The following is a 9,545-nucleotide window of genomic DNA, read 5'->3' as shown; positions in this document are numbered from 1 at the left end:
TGTGAGTGTGTGAGTGACTGTCTGTGTGTCTGTGAGTGACTGTGTGTGAGTGTATGTGTGTCTGTGTGTCTGTGAGTGACTGTCTGTGAGTGACTGTGTGTCTGTGAGTCTGTGAGTGACTGTCTGTGTATCTGAGTGACTGTCTGTGTGTCTGAGTGACTGTCTTTGTGTCTGTGAGTGACTGTCTGTGTGTGCGTGAGTGAGTGTATGTAACGGATCGCCTGGCACCCCGACTGGGTACCTCCATTAATGGATGCTCCTAGCGCTTCCTGAGGACTCCAAGCACTCTGGCAGACACCACAATCACCGAATCGGAGAAGCATATGAATCCTCTCAAGCCTCTGAATGCTGTAGACCATTGAATAGGAACCATACGAATAGGCTTACACTCCTAGCAGTCAACTGGAACAGCATGCAATAAATCCTTCCCCCAATAATGAGACGACACTTCACTTTGAGGGTAAAACAGGAACTCTGGACTGGCACGTCCAGCCTGGCTTTTATTACACTTGTACACTTACAGGCCACACCCAGGGGGGAGGCATAAAATAACCATTCACATACATGGTTGCACCCACACATCCCCTCCCCTCAGATAACAGTAAACCCAATTATACGGCACACATTTTTAGCCAGGTTCTGGATGTACCCCAAAAACAGGGGGTATACCTTTAAATCCAGCATCGCTGGATAGCCCTTATTCAGGGGGACAACATATCCAAAAATCAGGTCATTCGGATAAACGGTTCGGGAGATATGGGGTTCCAAAGATTTGACCGACCGCATGGGTAAAGTATCCGAAAACAGTTCCATGCATTTTGGCCCTGCGGTCGGTCACAGACAAGGGAATGAAAACAGACAAATTGCCTGTGTTATAGAGCCTGGAGAGGGTTTGAATGAATTCCCTTGTTTGTGGGGTTCTTTCTACCGAACGGCGGGTCATTCGGTAGTTTCTATACGAATTTCTGGAAGTATGGAGGTCTCAGCGGTGTTTGCCTAGTTGAGTGTCCGATTTTAGTTCCAGACACTCGACGGCAAAACACCGCTGTTTGGTAGTTTAAGATGGCCGCCGCCACGTGTTCGTTTCCCGAATGGCGGCCACCCAGAGGACAAAGAATACATTACACTGATTGCCAATTACCCGTTTGCAACATTGTTGCAAACGGTAATTGGAGGCATACTTATTCCTGGGTGGTCTGGTTGTTCGGTAGTTTCACTCAGTATAATGAATGGAGTGATTCTACCGAACAATCAGCTGAATGCTGCATACATATAACCCAGGTTAACTGAACACATTATAACATATGTAATATTACATGCAGTATATTGTAATATGCTCCACAGTCTTAAAGGGACAGCAGTCCCAAAAGTCCCAATATGTCCACTGATGCTTTTAAAAGGGCCAGCAGCAGCAATATAAAGTACAATATGCCCCAAATAACCCAGGGGCCATAGTCAGCAGGTAGGAGGCTAGCAAACAGGCTTCTCCAGGGCCCAGTGGCGAGTTTGGTTTCGCCACAGTGTATGTGTGTCTTTGAGTGACTATCTGTGAGGGAGTGTATGTGTGTATGTCTGTGAGTGATTGTATGAGTGTTGCATGTGGGTGTATGAGTGTGTGTTTGTGAGTGTCTGTCAAATCAGTGAGAGTATCTTTGTCATTGAGTCTGTGCGTGACTATCAGTGTGTCTGTCAATGAGTGTCAGTGTGTGTGTGTCAATGAATGAGTGTGTGTCAGATCAGTGAGTCTGTGTGTTTGTCAATGAGGGTGTGTGACTGTCAGTGTGTATACACCACTGAGTGTAGCGTGGCGGAGCGCAGTACAGGACCTTCTGTTTCCTGTACCCGGCCAGACTTGTCAGGGTACCTGAGGCCTCTACCTCCGAGAGAGGTAGAGACTTAGTCGTTCATCCATCCGGACGGCCTGATTTCCCTCTTCCTCGCGGTCCATCCGGTCATGCAAAGCCGGCCGCGAGGGAGTGACTCCCTTTTATAGCATGACGCCCGGAGGTCGACATCAGGACGTCAACCCGGAACGACCTGTCACTCAATTGGTTCAGGACCAATCAGGACTCGACGGAGGTGTGTCTACTTATCTGAACAGGGCATTTAACAGTGCTTCTTTCATTAGCTCATTGCCCTGTCGTGGTTCTAGCTTGTTCTAGTCACTCAGTGCTCGTGTTCTCTAGTTTTCCCTTTTGGTTTTGACCCGGCTTGTTTGCTCTATTCTGCTTATCTCTGTTACCCTTGATTCGGCTTGTCTATCGCTTACCTGTCTTCTGTTACCCTCGACCTCGGCTTGTCTTTGACTATTCTCTACTGTACTACTTACGTTAGTCTGGCCATTCTAAGGTCCGGTATACGTATCTGGCTACTGTTTGTACTCTGCGTGTTGGATCCCTGTCCCGATCCTGACATTACGACAGGGCCAATGGATCCTGCAAGTACAAACAGTCAGCTTGGTTCTCCTGATCCTAGGTTTGAGGCCATGGATCACAGAATGGATCAGATGGCGCTAGCACTACAGGCGTTATTATCTCGTGCCAATAATCCACCAGACGAGTTACGTACTACTCCTATCTCTCCTGTAGGTTCAGGCCTAAAAGTAGCCACTGTAGGTGCTTCTTCTCGCATTACTCCACCAGTACGTTATGGTGGTGCTCCTGAGAAGTGTCGTGGTTTTTTAAACCAAATTAGTATCCACTTTGAATTGCAACCTCGCTCCTATCCTACGGATAGGGCAAAGGTGGGATTTATTATCACCTTACTCATTGAGAAGGCTCTGAGATGGGCCAATCCACTGTGGGAGAACGATAACCCGTTAGTATATAACTATAACGCATTTGTAGCTGCTTTTAGAAGAACTTTTGACCCTCCAGGTAGAAAGGTTAATGCAGTCAGATTACTGTTACGCCTGAGACAGGAGAACCGAACACTTGTGGATTATGCACTAGAGTTCAGGTCTCTGGCGTCAGAGGTCAAGTGGAATGAGCAGGCGTATATGGACGTATTTTTGAATGGGCTATCAGATGTAATTCTTGACGAGGTTGCTACTAGAGAACTTCCGGAGAATTTAGAGGATTTAATTTCGTTCATTTCTCGTATAGATGAACGTTTAAGAGAGAGACAGAACACTCGAGAGAGGAACCGGAGACCTTCCTTTAGGTTAGCTCCCGCATTTCCAAGTCCTGACTCCACGGTCTCATTGCTCCCTGAACCTATGCAGGTGGGCTATACCCGCTTCTCTGAGGAGGAGAGACAGTACAGGAGAAAGGAGGGGTTATGTATGTACTGTGGAGCCAGAGGTCATTTACTCTCGAACTGTCCTAACCGCCCGGGAAACGCTCGCACCTAAGTTTCTCTAGAGGACAGGCCTTGGGTGTTTCTATTTTGTCCTCTACTCCTAATTACAAAGATCACAGGCTTCTGCTACCAGTTTCCTTAACCTGGGAGAAAGAAGTGGTAAAGGCTATGGCCTTGATAGATTCCGGAGCTGCTGAGAATTTTATCGACCAAGCCTTTGCTACTAGACACAATATCCCATCCCAGTTAAGGGAGACACCCTTGGCCGTTGAGGCCATAGATGGTAGACCATTACTGGACCCCGTTATCTTTCGTGAGACCATACCCATTAACTTAAATGTTGGTATCCTACACGTGGAGAATTTATCTCTCATGCTCATTTCGTCCCCTTCTGTTCCCATAGTTCTGGGGTATCCATGGTTGAAGAGACATAACCCTATTATCGATTGGGAATTAGGGGAGATACTCTCGTGGGGACTGAGCTGCCAGGAGAAGTGTTTACGCAGGGTTTCTCCATTGGCCAATATTAATACACCAGGTAGTTCTACTCAGTCCACTGAGAGACAGATACCGCCCCTGTACCAAGACTTAAAGGCAGTATTCGACAAGAAGAATGCCGATTCATTACCTCCACACAGGCCATTTGATTGTAAAATTAAGCTTCTACCTGGTACTATGCCTCCGAGGGGTAATGTATATCCTTTATCTGTTCAGGAGAACTCTGTTCTAGAGGAATATATCCGTGAGAATTTAGAGAAAGGATTCATTAGGAGGTCTTCTTCTCCTGCCGGGGCTGGGTTTTTCTTCGTTAAAAAGAAGGATGGCACGCTGAGGCCTTGTATTGATTACCGAGGTTTGAATAAAATAACTATCAGAAATGCCTATCCTATCCCATTGATTACCGAGTTGTTTGATCGTCTTAAGGACTCCAAAATCTTCACCAAATTAGATCTCAGAGGGGCATATAATTTGGTGAGGATCCAGCATGGACACGAGTGGATGACGGCGTTCAATACTCGGTATGGCCATTATGAATACACAGTTATGCCATTTGGACTTTGCAATGCTCCTGCAGTATTTCAGGATTTGATTAATGAGGTACTTAGGGAGTTTCAACATGATTGTGTTATTGTCTACCTGGACGACATACTGATACACTCTAGGGAGATTGAGACTCACCATAGACAAGTCAGAAAGGTACTACACAAACTTCTGCAACATGGTCTATACTGTAAATTGGAGAAATGCAGCTTTGACCAGTCGCAGATAGACTTTCTTGGTTACGTGATTTCTGGGGAAGGCTTTAAAATGGACCCTGACAAACTCCAGTCTATTTTAGATTGGCCGTTGCCTAAAGGACTCAAGGCTATTCAGCGGTTTATTGGTTTTTCCAACTATTATAGGCGCTTCATTAAGGGATACTCTTCTATCATCTCGCCTATTACCAATATGACCAAACAAGGGGCTGATACTAAGACTTGGTCTACGGAGGCTCTTGTTGCGTTCAAGACTCTCAAAGAACTTTTTGCCTCTGCTCCCATTCTAGTCCACCCTGATACGACTCTGCCGTTCTTACTCGAGGTCGATGCCTCTGAGACGGGAGTTGGTGCTGTTCTGTCTCAAAGGTTAGGGGTGGACAAACCGTTACACCCTTGTGGGTTCTTCTCTAAGAAATTATCTGGGCCTGAAAGCAGATATGACATCGGTGATAGGGAACTGTTAGCGGTCATTAAGGCTTTAAAGGAGTGGAGACATTTACTAGAAGGGACATTACACCCTGTTACTATTTTAACGGATCATAAGAACTTGTCTTATATTGGGGAGGCTAAGCGCCTGTCCGCCAGACAAGCTCGTTGGTCCTTGTTCCTCACTCACTTTAATTATGTACTTACTTACAGACCTGGTTCTAAGAACTCTAAAGCCGATGCTTTGTCTCGTCAATATGAACCGTTCACTATAACTGAGCCAGTCCTTTCCTCGATAGTTCCTAAGGGTAACATCATCGCTAACACGAATCTCAGGATTCACTCTCCGTTGCTTACTGAGATCATGAAATTACAGCATCTTGCGCCCAAACAGACTCCTGGGGATCGACACTTCGTTCCCGCCACTCTCCAACTAGAAGTGTTACGCTGTTTCCATAACAGCAAGGTGGCTGGGCATCCTGGCATTCGCAAGACGTATGCTTTGATCTCTAAAGACTTCTGGTGGCCTGATTTACGTAAAGATATTAAAGAATTCATCAGGGCATGTGAGGTTTGTACCAAGACTAAACTACCTCATTCGCTCCCATGCGGATTTCTGCACCCTCTAGAGGTTCCTGAAAAGCCATGGTCCTGTTTGGCTATGGACTTCATTGTTGATTTGCCTATCTCTAAAAAGCAGACTGTTATCCTCACTGTGGTGGACAGATTTACTAAGATGGCTCACTTCATTCCCTTACCTAAACTCCCATCTTCGCCCGAATTAGCAGAGATATTCGCTAGGGAGATCTTCCGTTTACATGGGATACCTTCTCAAATTGTATCGGACAGAGGTTCCCAATTTGTTTCCCGTTTTTGGAAATCCTTCTGCTCTCAACTAGGCATCAAATTGAATTTTTCTTCTGCCTACCATACTCAGTCCAATGGAGCTGCTGAACGCACCAACCAAAAGGTTGAACAATATCTACGTTGTTTCGTTTCTGAACACCAGGACGATTGGGTCGGTTTGATTCCTTGGGCGGAGTTTGCACACAACAATCTCGTTTGTGATTCTACGCATTCTAGCCCCTTCTTCATGAATTATGGCTTTCATCCTTCCGTTCTTCCTTCGGAGTCTTCTTCCCAAGGGGTACCGTCGCTTGATGTCCATGTTGCCAATTTGAGGAAGTTGTGGGACCAGACTCGACAAATTCTTCTGCACAATTCTATGCTGGTGAAGAAACACGCTGACAAACGTAGAAGGGCAGCACCGGTGTTTGTTCCAGGCGATAGAGTATGGCTAAGTACTAGAAACATTCGGTTAAAAGTGCCTTCCATGAAGTTCGCTCCTCGGTATATTGGACCTTACAGGGTGTTGGCTCAAATTAACCCAGTTGTGTATCGTCTAGCTTTGCCTACTACCTTACGCATCCCTAACTCGTTCCATGTTTCGTTGCTGAAACCACTAGTTTGTAACAGATTCTCCTCCACGATCGCCCCTCCTCGCTCTGTTCAGGTGGAGGGTCAGGAGGAGTATGAGGTCAATTCCATCGTCGATTCTCGAATCTCCCGGGGGAAAGTACAATATCTGGTCGATTGGAGAGGATATGGTCCTGAGGAGAGAAGTTGGGTACCTCAGGAGGATGTTCATGCTCCCCGTCTCCGCAGGTCATTTCACTCTCGCTTCCCTTCTCGTCCTGGTTACTTCCGCCCGGTGGGCGTATCTGAAAGGGGGGTACTGTCAGGGTACCTGAGGCCTCTACCTCCGAGAGAGGTAGAGACTTAGTCGTTCATCCATCCGGACGGCCTGATTTCCCTCTTCCTCGCGGTCCATCCGGTCATGCAAAGCCGGCCGCGAGGGAGTGACTCCCTTTTATAGCATGACGCCCGGAGGTCGACGTCAGGACGTCAACCCGGAACGACCTGTCACTCAATTGGTTCAGGACCAATCAGGACTCGACGGAGGTGTGTCTACTTATCTGAACAGGGCATTTAACAGTGCTTCTTTCATTAGCTCATTGCCCTGTCGTGGTTCTAGCTTGTTCTAGTCACTCAGTGCTCGTGTTCTCTAGTTTTCCCTTTTGGTTTTGACCCGGCTTGTTTGCTCTATTCTGCTTATCTCTGTTACCCTTGATTCGGCTAGTCTATCGCTTACCTGTCTTCTGTTACCCTCGACCTCGGCTTGTCTTTGACTATTCTCTACTGTACTACTTACGTTAGTCCGGCCATTCTAAGGTCCGGTATACGTATCTGGCTACTGTTTGTACTCTGCGTGTTGGATCCCTGTCCCGATCCTGACAGACTGACCGGAGGTGCTCACTGAGAGAGCACTCCCTATCAGTCCGGCCAGGTACAGAAAATTGAAGCTCCTGTAGGGGATATCCTCTACTCGGCAATGCTACAAGAGAGGTAGGAGGCACACCAGGAAGGGGAGTGAGACCACGAAGGGGGTGCAGGGTGCACCAAGGGACAGGGAGGGGAGGGGAGAGAAACACCAAGGGACAGGGAAAAGAGGGGAGAGGTTTGAAGAACACTAAGGGACAGGGAAGGGAGGGGACCAATAATGGACGGAGAGAGTGGCTGGTTAAGCGGCACATAGGTGAAGATGTTATTTTGGGGGGGGTTGGGGCGGAAAAATACATCTTCTCCTATGTACCCAAAAATCCTTGCACCGGCCCTGATTCCAAACACCTAAAAAACTGCCCAAAGTACCTGCCTTGCAAGGACTTCTCATTGAGCTGCATTGGGAAAGTTGTGTTTGGACAGCCACAGAAAGTCTGGGCTTCGGAAGAAGGGTATGGCTTGCAAAAGCTGCAGACAAGAGATCTGCAGTATTTGTATGATATTTTATATATACCCCCCAAAAAATGCATAAATCCATGGATGTTTTCATTGGTAGTATATCTACTAAATGGGGATTTTATTTAATTATGTTTCATTCTTTTTGAATTTGGGTAGTAAAGAGTCCCTTTAAGGTAACAGAGTTATGTACTAAAGTGAATACAGTTAGATTGTATATAAAAAAAAAACAACCAATATGTAGATTATATTGAAGCATTAATTTTAAGAACAAAGAACTATCTACCTAACCCTGTCTTATCCAATTATCCTAGCAATATTTAAAGGTACATTATAGTATTAAGAATACTATAGTGTTCCTCTGCCTCTAACAGTGTTAGGCATATAGCGTTAAGGGTGAGGATGTCCAGGTTTGTTTGATTGAGTTAAACAGCAGTGTAACGGATCCTTACAAGTTCCTGGTGTCTGTCAGAATAATCAAGGGAATTGCAGTTTATATTCTCTGTTCGTTCCATTTCCTCCGTTCGTATGGGTTTGCACGAATCCACTGTGTAAAGTATAGGTGGCCGCCATTTTGGGACTTTGCACGTGTTCGCGGCCATCTTGCGCACGAACAGCGGTGTTTGCCAGTCATCTTCTGGGGATTCAAGCGACCACCGAGATTTGACTGGATGGCACGAATTTCATATCTTTTCACCGTACGAACGGAGACCGACTGCAAGGCCAAAACTTATGGAACTATTTTCGGCTAGTTGGTCTGTGCGGTCAGTCAAAAATTTGGAACCTTATAACTCACGAACCATTTGTCCGAATAGACTGATTTTTGGATGTGTTGGTCCCCTGGACGAGGGCTATCTGGGGATACCAGACTTGTACCCCTGTTTTTGGGGTACATCCAGAACTTAGATAAATTACTGTACATGTTAATTGTGTTAAATGGTTATCTGAGGGGAGGGGATGTGTGGGTTGTACCCTGTATCTGATTGGTGATTTTATACCTCCCACTGGGAGTGTTCTTTTTGCATGTAACTGTAATAAAAGCAGGCTGGGTGTTCCAGTCCTCAGTTCTTCTTGACCCTTCAAAACGTAGCCTCGTCTCGTTCTTGGAAGGGATTATTGTGGATTACTACTCTGCTCTTTTTACAACTGAACCTGACTCTCCCTCTGGATCTCGTGGATAGGATTATACCAGCTTTACTTTACTTCTACACAGCAGCTTGCCAGGGAAAAGGACGTCACCAACGGCTGATACCCTCTCACTACCTGGGTAGTCGTTACATTGGTGGCAGCGGTGGGATGGTCCTTTTATCCAAGGAGCAAGTGCTGAATGGAATCTCAGTATGACTAAAAGATTTATTGGAGAGTCGTGGTAGGAGTGCCAGCAACAGACCACGGAGGGAGCTGATAGCTGACCTGCTGGAGCTAGACGAAATGGATAGATCCATGGAAATAACTGAGCCCCTTGCACCGGTCAGCGAGGACAATGTACTTACTGCCATTGTACAGCAGAGACTAGTCTTGTATCCAGCAACATCCACGGAACTAATAAACCAGCTGTTCCGGGACACAAAGGAAGAGATAGAAACTAAGAGGAGACAAGACACGGAACTGTTAAGAGCTAGACAAGCCACTACATATGCAGTTCCTACTCCTCCACCCGCTGCTACAGGGAAGAAAATACCGTTTACTGCGTTTAAAGCTTTTGTAGAAAGTGAGGAAGAAATAGATGGATATTTGGCTGATTTTGAGAGGCAGTGCTCACTA

This window comes from Pelobates fuscus, unplaced genomic scaffold, assembly GCF_036172605.1.
Source record: "Pelobates fuscus isolate aPelFus1 unplaced genomic scaffold, aPelFus1.pri scaffold_40, whole genome shotgun sequence".
Taxonomy (NCBI): Eukaryota; Metazoa; Chordata; class Amphibia; order Anura; family Pelobatidae; genus Pelobates; species Pelobates fuscus.
Note: the sequence above shows the minus strand (reverse complement) of the source record.